The sequence below is a fragment of the Rattus rattus genome, chromosome 3 (assembly GCF_011064425.1).
Source record: "Rattus rattus isolate New Zealand chromosome 3, Rrattus_CSIRO_v1, whole genome shotgun sequence".
NCBI lineage: Eukaryota > Metazoa > Chordata > Mammalia > Rodentia > Muridae > Rattus > Rattus rattus.
In genome coordinates this window covers 29,867,750-29,880,138 of record NC_046156.1, presented here as the reverse complement: position 1 = coordinate 29,880,138, position 12,389 = coordinate 29,867,750, and the positions used below count along the sequence as shown (strand labels likewise).

Sequence of the window (12,389 nt, the reverse complement as noted above, 5' to 3'; positions counted from 1 at the left end):
GAAGGAGGCAGAGTAGGGAGGGGATATTTTTAAACCCAAACCAACATCTATCAATCAAGAAGCTCAGATATCCTGAGCTAGAGAAAGGGACAACTGGTTGACCTCCCATGCCCCCGCCAGCGGGGACCCAGTTATTCAGGGCTCTGAAGGGGCACTACCCTTGGGCCTAATGGGGGGCGAGAGAAAGAGACCAAGCATGATTCTATTGTCAAGGTCTCATTTATTGGGATGAACGTTACAGCTTTTAAGGCTTTCAGGTAGGGGGAGTGACCTTTATGAAACAAGAAGGACGGGGAGATGAGGGTATAGGCAGTGATAGCTGGAGGCAAAGAGGTCAGGCGATGGGTGGTGGAGACACCGGGTGTAGACTGAGGAGATAACTGATTTTTGCTTAGGCTGAAGCATCCCGTGAATGTTATCTTCCTGTGCCGTAATTCATGGGAGAGGCTCTTAGAGGAGTATGTGTGGCCAAGAGTCACGTAGCCACTTTGAGCTATACAGTCACAAAATGGCCAGACCCAAATCCAATATGGCTCCCTACATTCCCACTCACCCTTGAATATGCTAAATCCAGGCCGGAGAAGTGATTGACCTTTGTGACAATAAGACCAGTGGCTCTTGCACTGGTCTGTAACACTAAATCCCAAATGCCTTATAATTGTACTCAGAAGTGCTTTGTCATGCATCCTAAAGGAATAACCCTTTGAGTCATTTTTCCAGAATTATTCTAGCAATGCAATTGAGAGAAGAGGGGAAGAACCAGAGGCAGGAGGAGCACCTGGGCCAGTTCAGTAATCACCGATGGGAAAGACAGCAGTGCAGGAGATGAGACTGACCGGACTGCCATTACTTGGATGTGAGCGCGTGGAGGAAGATACAAGGGTGAAGTGGGCGCTGTAGCCAGAAGTAGAGGCAGGAGGATCTCTGTGAGTCTCGGGCCAGTCTGGTGTACACGGTAAGTTCCAAGACAGCCAGAGCTAAGTAGAGAGACCCTGTCTCAAACAAAGACAGGAGGATGATTCAAAGTTTGGGGCTGAGAATCTGGGAGAATGGAGTTGCCTTTAGCAGAGAGAAGAAAAAAATGTGGTGCATAAGGTTTGGCAGGCAGAAAAGGAGGGACAGGAGCTATATTTAGAACCTTTCTTCAGGACTAGGGGCTGAAGAAAGACCTTGGCCAAAAGCTCTACCACTGAGTTACATCACAAACCTCTTTTTACTTTCCATTTTGAGCCAGGGTCTTACTAACATGTCCAGGCTGGTCTTAGGTAACTCTGAAGTCCAGTCAGGTCAGGCTTTGAATTTTTACTGCCTCAGCTTTTCCGGTAGCTGGAATTAGAGGACCATTGCAGAAAACTAGCCTAGGAGAAAGTTCAGTTTGATAAAAGGAGGGAGGAGGAGGAGGGGGTGAGAGAGAAAAAAAGTTGAACATTATCTTTTACCTTCAGTGCAGTGCACACATGTGCGAGCAAACACAAAAACGGAGGGGAAAGCAAGCAAGGAGGGAGGGAGGGAGGGAGGAGGGGAGGGAGGGAGCAGGGAAGGTCTTCCAGAGAGGTTTGGGCAGCATGTCACTGGTACACACTGAAGAGAATGTCACCACCAAACAAGGGAGAGTTCTGAGAAAGCAGCTGTCAATCATTTCTTGCAGCCGGGCTCACCTAGCTTAAGCACACATCATGCAAATGTGTGAATACATATTTCTCCTGTTGGGCTGAATAATTATTCATGCAATTCCTTGTACATTTTCAGAATGCTGGTCTGCTCGTTACTCTCCTAGGGATGGGATCTCAGAACTAAATAGATGCTGACACCACCAGTTTTCTCATGAGCATGGTGAACGCCACCCCCCACACCATCAACCCAGAGGGAGTAAAGGACACAGGCTCTTGCACCAGGCTCTGGGTGACCTCTCTCTTTGGCCAGAGGCATTCTATGTGCATGCCTCCCTCACATGCAGACACGGAGCCCAGGATGGTGTGAGCAGGGGCATTGCCAAGATCCTGATTGAACTGGTTTCAATGTTGATGCTGGGCCCAACTTATCTTTGCTGCTTCAACAAAACAATCAGCTAGAGAAAACAAACCTCTGAAACAATTCAGTGTAGTGTTGACATCGCCTATTTCAAACTGCCAGGGCTATTGTTTAAAATGTGCCCCACATAAACCAGTAAGCCTGTTTAAATGACTGAAATCGAAATTGGGCTGCAAATGTCAGCAACTTGATGAGAAATACATAAAGGATTTTGCTCCTCTGTTTCAGGAGCTCTGCTTTCCCTGAGGAGAGAGAAAAAAAACAAACAAACAAACAAACAAACTTCCTGTTGTGTAAGACAGACAGTTTAACTATACATTTACATTCTTAAAATAATTGATCTCTATTGTACATCTTAACTTCTCTATTGGTTATTTGTTTATTGTTCTGTTTTGTTGAGACAGGGTTTCTCTGCATAGTTTTGGCTATCCTGGAACTCACTCACTCTGTAGACCAGGCTGACCTCAAACTCAAAGATCCACCTTCCTCTGCCTCCTGAGAGCTGAAATTAAAGGTGTGTGCCACTATCTCCCGGCTGATTTCTTTCAGTTTGTTTATAAATGAGCTCTTTATTAGAACGAGAAGACAAAATGGTTAGATAGAACCCATAGATTACACAATGAGTTAGATTTAATTTAAATTGATTTCCCTCCTTTAATTAAACATAGATTCTATTCTCATACAGTGTAATCTGAATATAGTTTCCCCTCTATTTACCCCTTCCAGTTCTTCCCCACCTCCCTTCCATCCTTAGATAACTTACACTGTAGCTGTCTTCAGACACACCAGAAGAGGGCATCGGATCCCACTGCAGATGGTTGTGAGCCACCATGTGGTTGCTGGGATTTGAACTCAGGACCTCTGGAAGAGCAGTCAGTGCTCTTAACCACTGAGCCATCTCTCCATCCCCCTCAGATGATTTTTGAAAGAAATGAATACAATTCATTATTCAGTAGTTAAGTTGAATATAAATGCAGAGTCAAAATTAATAGATCAGGAGCTGGTCATCGTAATTCACACGTGTGATCTTTGCAATTGTGAGGTAGGGCAGGAGGATCAGAAGTTCACAGCCAGTTTCAAGTATAGAGTTCAAGGCCAACCTGGACTATATGAAACCTTGTTCAAACACACACACACACACACACACACACACACACACACAGAGAGAGAGAGGGAGAGAGAGAGAGAGAGAGAGAGAGAGAGAGAGAGAGAGAGAGAGAGAGAGAGAGAGAAATGGCTTATTCCTTTACAAATCTTGACCTGTGTCCTCCATGTAACATGGCACTCATCAATCCTACCTCAGACCCTGTGTAATCAACCACCATTTGCAGGATAGGTACACACCCAAGTGTTCACTTCCTTGTGAGAACAAGGAAGAGGTGATTACAGTTTGCTTTTTTTTACCCACGCAGTTGATAGTTTCTATTGTCTCTCTTACTGGTTGCCTCAGGTGTACTTTGCATGCATCCCTCTAAGGCTATCATGGTCTACTGCACATCCCACACTGACAGATACAGTCCCTTTGAACTGTAGTCACTTGCTGCCCACTGCTGTTTTGTACCAACCAAATCAAACTGTGAAAGCATTTTTAAAAGGAAGCACCTGTCTCTAAATAAGAGGTAAAACTGATGAATGAGGGAACGGTCATCTAAACACAGTTAAGACCATGGAAACAAACCTCGGGAGAACTCTCAGTAGGTACATCTAAAGGAGATTGTCTCTCCCACTCCCCCACGAATACAGAATTGAGTGTGGAAATCTCTGCACTCAGGCAGAGATTCTAGAAAATGTGTAGGTTTTCTTGGGAAGATGGCGGCTGTGTCAATGTTTCAGCCACCGCTTGGAGGCTTTTCTTTTGACAATTGCCACAGGAATGCATCTTGAAAGCTGATTTTGAAAAATAAAGGGGGGGGGTCAAACTTCCGAAAGCTCGGAAAACTGGCACTACCATCGCCGGGGTAGTCTATAAGGATGGCACAGTTCTTGGAGCAGACACAATGGCAACTGAAGGGATGGTTGTTGCTGACAAAAACGCTTCAAAAATTTACTTCATATTTCCTAATATTTATTGCTTGGTGCTGGGACAGCTGCAGACACAGACATGACAACCCAGCTTATTTCTTCTAACTTGGAGCTCCACTTCAGAGAGTTGTTACAGAGAATGGGATGCTGAAGCAGATGCTTTTCAGGTATCACGATTACATGGTGCAGCCCTAGTTTTGGGGGTAGTAGACAGTACTGGATCTCATCTCTACAGCACCTGTCCTCATGGATCAACTGACAAATTGCTTATGTCACCATGGGTTCTGGCTCCTTGGCAGCAATGGCTGCTTTTGAAGATAAGTTTAGGCCAGATATGGAGGAGGACGAAGCCAAGAAGCTAGTGAGCGAGGCATTGCAGCTGACATCTTTAATGACTTGGGGTCTGGAAGCAATATTGTTGGAGTGGGCATGGCCTTTGTTGGAGTGGGCGTGGCCTTATTGGAGTGGGTGTGGCCTTGTTGGAGTGGGTGTGGCCTTGTTGGAGTGGGTGTGTCGCTGTGAGGGTGGGCTTTGAGACCCTCCTCCTGGCTGCCTAGAAGACAGCAGTCTTCACCTGTTTCCCTTCAGAACAAGATATAGAACTTTCCGCTGTTTCAGGGCCATGCCTGCCTGGACACTGCCATGTTCCTGCCTTGATGATAATGCACTGAACCTCTGAACCTGTAAGCCAGCCCCAGTTAGACCTTGTTCTTTATAAGAGTAGACTTGTGTCTCTTCACAGCAATGGAAACCCTAACTAAGACAGTTATCAAACCTGTTACGTGGCCTGGCAGAAAATCTCTGAAGATCATCTGTGTTTCTAGGTCTCATTTTTTATCTCTGGTTTCTAATCCCTCCCATCCGGTTTATCTTTTGGACACACACACACAAACACACACACACACACACACACATACACACAAAGACACACACACTCACACACACACAGACACACACACACAGACACACACACGTCACACACACACGTCTTCCTTTCACTGTTTCTCATTCCTTAATTCTCATCTACTTATATAGTTTCCAAAGCTTTTCCTCATTATTGATTTCTATTTTCATTGGAATTATGACTGGAAAATATATAGTTTAACTTTAAAAATGTTTATACATTTTCGTGGCTTGCCATCTGATGGGAAATAGTCCCTGTGCTATTCAGGAGAATATCTGTTTTGAGGCTGCTAGATGAAATGGTCTGTAGATATCTATTAGGCCTGTGTGATCCAGGGTGAAGTTTAATTCTGCTTTGTATTTTTTATTTTTCCTTCTGAATGATCCATCCATTGCTGAAAGTGGAGCTTTAAAGCCATCTACTAATTTCTTCCATTAGGTTTGTTAATATTTATTTCATATATGGAGGTACCTTGGTATGAGGCACACATTTAAAGCTAGCATTTCTTTTTATTATTATACAGTGAAATCCCTTATTTCTTTTTATTAGGTTTGATTTTAAAAATCTATTTTATCTGAGGTAAATATGGATGTTCCTACTATCATTTAGATTTTACTGACATGGGGCTTTGAAGTCCTGGCTGGCCTGGAACTGGTTATATAGATGAAGCTGGACTTGAACTCACAGAGATCCTCCTGCCTCTGCCTCCTGAGTTATGAGATTTAAAGGAATGCACTACCATACCCCGCCAAAGTGAATAAGCACTGTGTAATAGAGGTTTGGGTTTTATCCATTTAGTCACTCTGTGCCTTTTCATTGAATAATTTGATCCATTTACATTTAAAGTAAATGGCTGCAAACCTTTTCTACTGTTACTTTGTTACTAATTCACTAATTGTGTTGTGATTCCTTTCTTTCTCCCTGTAGTTGTATTATCTTTGGTGAGAAATGTAGTTGGGTTTCTTGCTTATAATATTTGGTTACATCCTGGATTTTTGCTTTATTATCACCAAGGTTATTATAAAAACATATTTTGATGATAAGTTCTTTTAAACCATTCTTGTCTTTTCAATATATCTTCCCCCTTTTACATGCATTTATGCTTCCCGGCTTTTGTTTATTTCTTCCTTTGTAACCCAAGCTGACATCAACCTATGGAAGAAAACATGCATTATTTCTCTGGCTGAATGTGATTTGTGTTGCTTAACATAATGATTATCATCAGTCCATTCGTTTTTCTTTTCACAAATATTATAACTTCGTTCCTCTTTACAGCTAAATAGAAACCCACAGTGTATATACACATTTTATTTATTCATTCCCGTATTGAGGGACCCTTGTAGCCATCACTATTGCGACAGCTCAGCGGTAAACATGTGTGTGCACGCGTCTCTGTGTGACGACTTAGAAACCTCCCAGTTCCTACCTCGGAGTGCTGAGGATCAACCATATAATAGCTCTGTTAGTTTTTTGAGGAATCCTCACTCTGGTTTCCACCAGCTGGGTTCTAAGTGCTTCTCTTTCTCCACATCCTGTCAGCATTCATTGTCATCATACCCCACACCCAACTTTTCTGAACAATAACTATTCTACCTGAGGTGAGATAGAATCACAGTACCACTTGAGCTTGCATTTTTCTGATAACTAGAGATCTTAAACAAGTTTCTACATATTTATTCACCATTTGCTTTTCTTCTTTTGAGAAGTGTCCATTCAGCTCATTGATTTATTTATTGGTTGAATGGTTATTTTTGGCATTTGTCCTATCTAATTCTTTGGGTTCTACATATTAATCTCCTGGAAGATGTAGAGTTCACAAAGATTTGTCCCATTCTACCATCCACCTCTTCACACTGCTGATTTTTTTTTAACCTTTGATGTACAAAAGTACTTTGCTTTTATGAGACGCCGTTTGTTAAATGTTGGTGTTGTTCCCTGCACTCTTAGAGTCCTTTTCAGAAATACCCGCCAACGCCTATCTCTAGAGGTGTCTTGCCTACTTTTCCTCCAGTAGGGTTAGAGTTTCAGATTTTATATTAAGGATTTTGGTCTGTTTTGAATTGATTTTTGTGTAGGGTAAGAAATGAGGATCTAGTTTCATTCTTTTACATATTAAAATCTGGTTTTCCAAGCGGGATTGGTTTTGTTTCTTCAAATGTATATTTTGACACTTTTGTCAAAGATTAGGTGGCCGTAACGGTGTGGATTTGTCTCTAGTCCACCTCTGGTTTAAGGCTAATGCCATGCTGTTTTTGTTACTATGGCTCTGTAGCATACTTTGAAGTCATGGATTATGGCATCTGGGATATTTTAAACTTCTATCTGGATTTAAAGGGCTTTTCCTTTAAGAACTGTACTGGGTCCCCATCAGCACAGCACAGTTGTTCTTCTTCTGGAGAGATGAGCTGTAGATGTCATGTGACCCCTGGAGCATCAGAATTCTCGTTCCTGTGGTAAGAGGTTGATCCACTTGCTGATCCAGGACTCAGCGATCTCACACTCTAAATTATTTACAATTGACAATGAAGATCAAACCTTGGCCTGAGGGTAAAAGTGTTCATCTCTCTCTCTACAAGGACTTCCTGGTTTATCATTTGGATCGGGCTTCTGCTTCTCTTGTCATCAGGGGGAAGCCATGCTGCTGGAGCTGTGTTCAGCTTGGCTCACTTCTTTGCACTGTCTTTTCCATGTATACTTTCCAGCTATCTCATCACCACTTGTGTGAATTCCTCCAGTTCTTTCTCTCTGTTCAGAATAGTGTGGTTATTTTGTTTGTTTGTTTTTTTGTTTGTTTGTTTGTTTGTTTTTCTTGTCTTGATCCCTTTTCACTGGCTCGCACTGAGGCAGCTCCTCATTCTCCCTCTTGCTGGCAAGTGGGGGGAGTTTTCCTTTATTGTTTCTTTGAATAAACTTTCTCCTGCTTTGGCAGTGTTGAGTCCTTCTTGAGCACTAATAGACTGGATGTTTGTTCTTCTGGTGTCATTCTCAAGTTCCCATTAGCTTCCTACTCTCCTTCTCATTCTCTCTTGGTTTTACTGATCCAACTTCAACTTCTTCTTCTTCTTCTTCTTCTTCTTCTTCTTCTTCTTCTTCTTCTTCTTCTTCTTCTTCTTCCTCCTCCTCCTCCTCCTCCTCCTCCTCCTCCTCCTCATCCTCTTCCTCCTTCTCTTCTTTCTGTTTTTTAAAAATATTTATTTATTTATTTATTTATTTATTTATTTATTATATATAAGTACACTGTCATTGTCTTCAGACGCACCAGAAGAGGGCATCAGATCCCATTACAGATGGTTGTGAGCCACCATGTGGTTGCTGGGAATTGAACTCAGGACATCCAGAAGAACAGTCAGTGCTCTAAACCGGTGAGCCATCTCTCCAGCCCTTTCCTTTTTTTGGTTTGGTTTGGTTTGGTTTGGTTTGGTTTGGTTTGGTTTGGTTTTGGAGACAGGGTTTCTCTGTGTGGCTCTTCTGGGACTCACTCTGTAGACCAGGAAGGCCTCAAACTCAGAGATCTGCCTACTTCTACCCTTCCCAGTGCAGGGATTAAAGGTTGGCACCACCATGACCTAATGGGTTTAAGTTATTTCAGTGATCAGTAATTAGATAATAATTTATTTGTTCAGCAATAACAGCTGAAGATCTATAATTCTAGTCCTTGAGACAAAAACAATTCTGACATTAAGAGACTAAAATTGTTTGGGGACTACTGTAGTAAACATTTAGAAAAAAAACAAAGATGGAGGCTCAACACAATGATGTCAGACCACAAACCCCGGGAGCTGATGGTGCACATCAGTCAAAGCAGGAACCAAGGCATCTGAAAGAATGAGATAAGTCTCTGTAGGGTCCCGAAGGGCTAGAAAAAAAATTCCTGCCAGTTCAGTGGATGCTGGTCTCCACCAACCTCAACACACATGAGCCATGTACTCTCACAACAAGAAACCCAGTGATCCATCCTCCTACCAGGCTCCCCTGCCCCTGGCCTGGCTCTGACCTTGAGTTGTTTCCCTCTTTCTGCTGTGTGAGCTATAAACTGTACATTTGAAAACCACACCTGACGATCTGCCTTTCTGATGGGTAAATCCTGTTCAAGACAAAAATCACACTGAGCACTCGGACCCTGACCAATAAAGTGTAAAGTCATATGAGGAATACGGAGTCAGCACAGGGAACGTGCCAGGGCTAAAGGTTGGGTTGCAACATGGAGTTCAGAGAGTATTCCTGATGCTGCATGGCCGAACCTAAACTATTACCAGTAAAGTCTCTGGGTGAGGCAAATCAGGGTTTCTGCTCACCAGGGTGAGGAAGTGTCTCTTAGGCTTCCGGCTGCAGCTTTTTTTAGGAGCAGAACAGGGTCGGGTCATTTATTTGGATTTGGAGTCAAATTTGTGACAAAGCATTGGAAAAACTCAACTTAGAACAAAGGGTTAGTTCAGGCTCACGGTTGGAGGTCTGTCTGTGGCCACTCAGCCTGTGCTTTGGTGAAGTAAATATCAGAGCATAAAGAAGAGTTCAGTTGCTCCCCTAGGGACATCTGGGAACCCAACAGAAAGGCAGGGGAGGGCCTGGGTCCTGATATCCTCTTCATGACTTTAGCAGTTTTCTCATCACTGGGACCAAATATCTGACAAGAAAGTCCCTAATTGCCACCGGGAAGATTTGGGAGGTGGATTCGGTCAAATCGCTTTAAATGTGTGAGTGGGTAGTCCTGGAAAGAGGCTGTCTGTCTACTTAGGCCAATCTGCTAAAAACACTCCAAGGACTGTGGAGGTTTTAGACTGTTACTGATCCGATAGCCTAGTTCCACTTTCTCTGGGGCTCTCTTCCTCTCAGTAAAGAGCCCTTGCCCACCTCAGTATCAGCCCTAACATCCTGATAAAAGACAATAGCCTCTACAATTGACAATTTTGACATTCACAAAATCTATTCTCAGCCAGTGGGAGGTCTCAACCAATGGGAGGGCCAAGAATGCCATCATGTGACACCTGAGACCTATAGTCTCAAGGTCCCTGTGCCCTGTTGTAACCGCCTACCTAGTGTTTCCACAACTGTGTTTTTTAAAATGCCTTGGTTTATAACGTTCTTTGTTATGCTTCTATTAAAACTCCATGAAGATGCTTCTACATTGGGACATTTTATTTGAGGAGACCTGCATATATGTTCCCAAGCCACAGTCACTTATATTTGGCTCCAGAATAAACTGTATCTTTTATTCCTTTGATATGAGCTGTTTCTTTCAACAATATATGCATATATAAAGTTCTCAAACAATAAAGAAGAAGCAACCTAAGACAGACAGGATTTATTTTGGCTTTCAGTTTAAGAGGGTGCAGTCCCTTTCGGGGGGAAGGGGAGTTGGGTTTACAGCTAAGAGAACATGCGTGTGGTGAGGACTGCTCACAGCTTCAAGGGCCAGGAAGCAGCAGATCCATTTACATGCTCCAAGCCCCACCTCCTGTACAGCTCTACACTGTTCAGTCAAGCCCCAGCTTGGGATGGTCCTCCTCCAGTGACCATCAGCTTGGGAGTAAGTGTTTAGAACACAATAACCTATGGGTGATGTTTCACATTCAAACTATAACAGAAAGACAAGTCCCTGACAGTCCAACTTTTTTCATCTAAACGCCACTTCCTAAAAGTTCTTCAACAACCCCATAGTGCCAATCACCGGGGACCACCTCTCCAGGACATCCATGTCCAAACCACAGCTGCTGGGCTGTGGCAAGAAAAGATTGTCTTGAGACAAGTCTTCAGGTGACACTGAGCCCTGACCAGTTGAAATAAGTAATAGTCTCGTTTGTGTTATCTGTCAGGGGCACAGATTTGAAGGAAAATATATGGTTGAGGTTATGGAAGAGCGAAAGAGAAAGGAGGGGAAATAGGGAAACGGACAGATAAGAAGAGTTTCATATGTGCCATGGAAAAGAAATTAGTAAGAAATAAATACTCCATCGTATCAAGAACATCCCAATTTTGCTCACTGCGCAAATGGCCCAACCGGTTCAGAAATGCAGTCAAAGACGAGGTATACTAATGACTTCTTGTAAATGTCAGAGGAGAACCCATTGTCTCTCCATCCTTAGTAGGAAACAACCCTGCTGAGGAGTGGGTTTTAGCCTTCCAGCCTCCAGAAAATAAGGTTCTGCAGCATAAGCCATGCAATGATACACCTTGCTCCATAGGGGCAGCCTTAGCGCTTGAGCCTGATTTCCCTCTAGAGTCTAGAAGAATCCAAGCTTTGGATGCTGCTGTGAAAGAAACAGAGCTCTAGTGGACCTTGTGTGTCTGGCTATCTCACATGCAGCCAGGTTTACTGTCTTTGTACCATCGCAAAATTTACTATTAGAGAAGAGGAGCATTACGAAGAGATTTTGCAGGGGAACGTGTGCGCGTGCGTGTGCGCGTGCGTGCGTGCGTGCGTGCGTGCGTGGGTGGAGTCCTCTAGTTTCCCTCCCTCCTTGGAGCTGGGCCTCCTCTGAGCCAGAGTTTCTCTCAGGGACAAGTGTTCCTTAGGGGCAGTGTATGTGCGTGCAAGCTAGCAGGTAGGACTAGGCTGGCACCACTGTCCCTGCCATCTGATAGAGAAACTGCAAGATCGGGAGCCACAGCTCTCTCCTCTGCCTCTGTATTGTGCTGAACCAGTCGCCCCTCACAATAGGCAAGCATGAGGGACTCCCGAGTATGACGCTGCAAACATTACACGATTGTTCTGGCTGGATTGGTACCCAGCAATACCATTTCAAACCTGTTCGCTTCATGATGTGGCAGCTGCCTACCAACAGACCTGTGCGGTCATCGTGTATGATGGCTGGTTGACGTGTGATCTTATCTGGGCCATGAGTACCTACACATTTGGTGACACATTCTTAGCGTGCCTGTGAGAGGTTTGCTCAGTGAGATTGACATCTGAGCCAACTTACCAAATATAGCATATCTCAAACATCAGTGGGCCTCACTCAGTCATTGGAAGACAAGAGTGAAAAAGGGATAGCCTGCCTTCGTGGACCTTTTCAACTTCTGATTTAAACGGAAACTCTGCCTTCATTCACCAGCCTGTAGCTTTTATTCTAGAACTGTGTTATTGGCCCTTCTGTGAGTCTTTAGTGTACTGACTGCAGATGCTGGAACTTGGGAGGATCCATAATCACCAAAGCCATTTCTTTACAACTATCGTGTGACATGTTACTTGGAGTAGAGATTATCTTATTCCAATAGCCATGGCTACTAATGAACAGAATACAAGTGGTAGCCAGCTCTATGGTAGAATGATGGAGTTAGTGATGCTCCCTAGTAGAAGGGAGTAGGAGAGGGTCACAGGACCCTGACCTAAAACTCTTCCCTGCACTACCCCCCAGCCTTAAGTAATCTTGGGAAGTGCTAGTGTGTCCAAGAAGTTGAAGGTTAGCCAAAAGGAGGACTCTGTGATGCATCT

General features: G+C 43.7%; 1 pseudogene; it reads left to right on the top strand.

Annotated features, from left to right (window-relative positions):
- Nucleotides 1-3,840: 3,840 nt before the first annotated feature.
- LOC116895737 overlaps nucleotides 3,841-12,389 on the top strand; it is a 43,639-nt pseudogene continuing 35,090 nt past the window's right edge.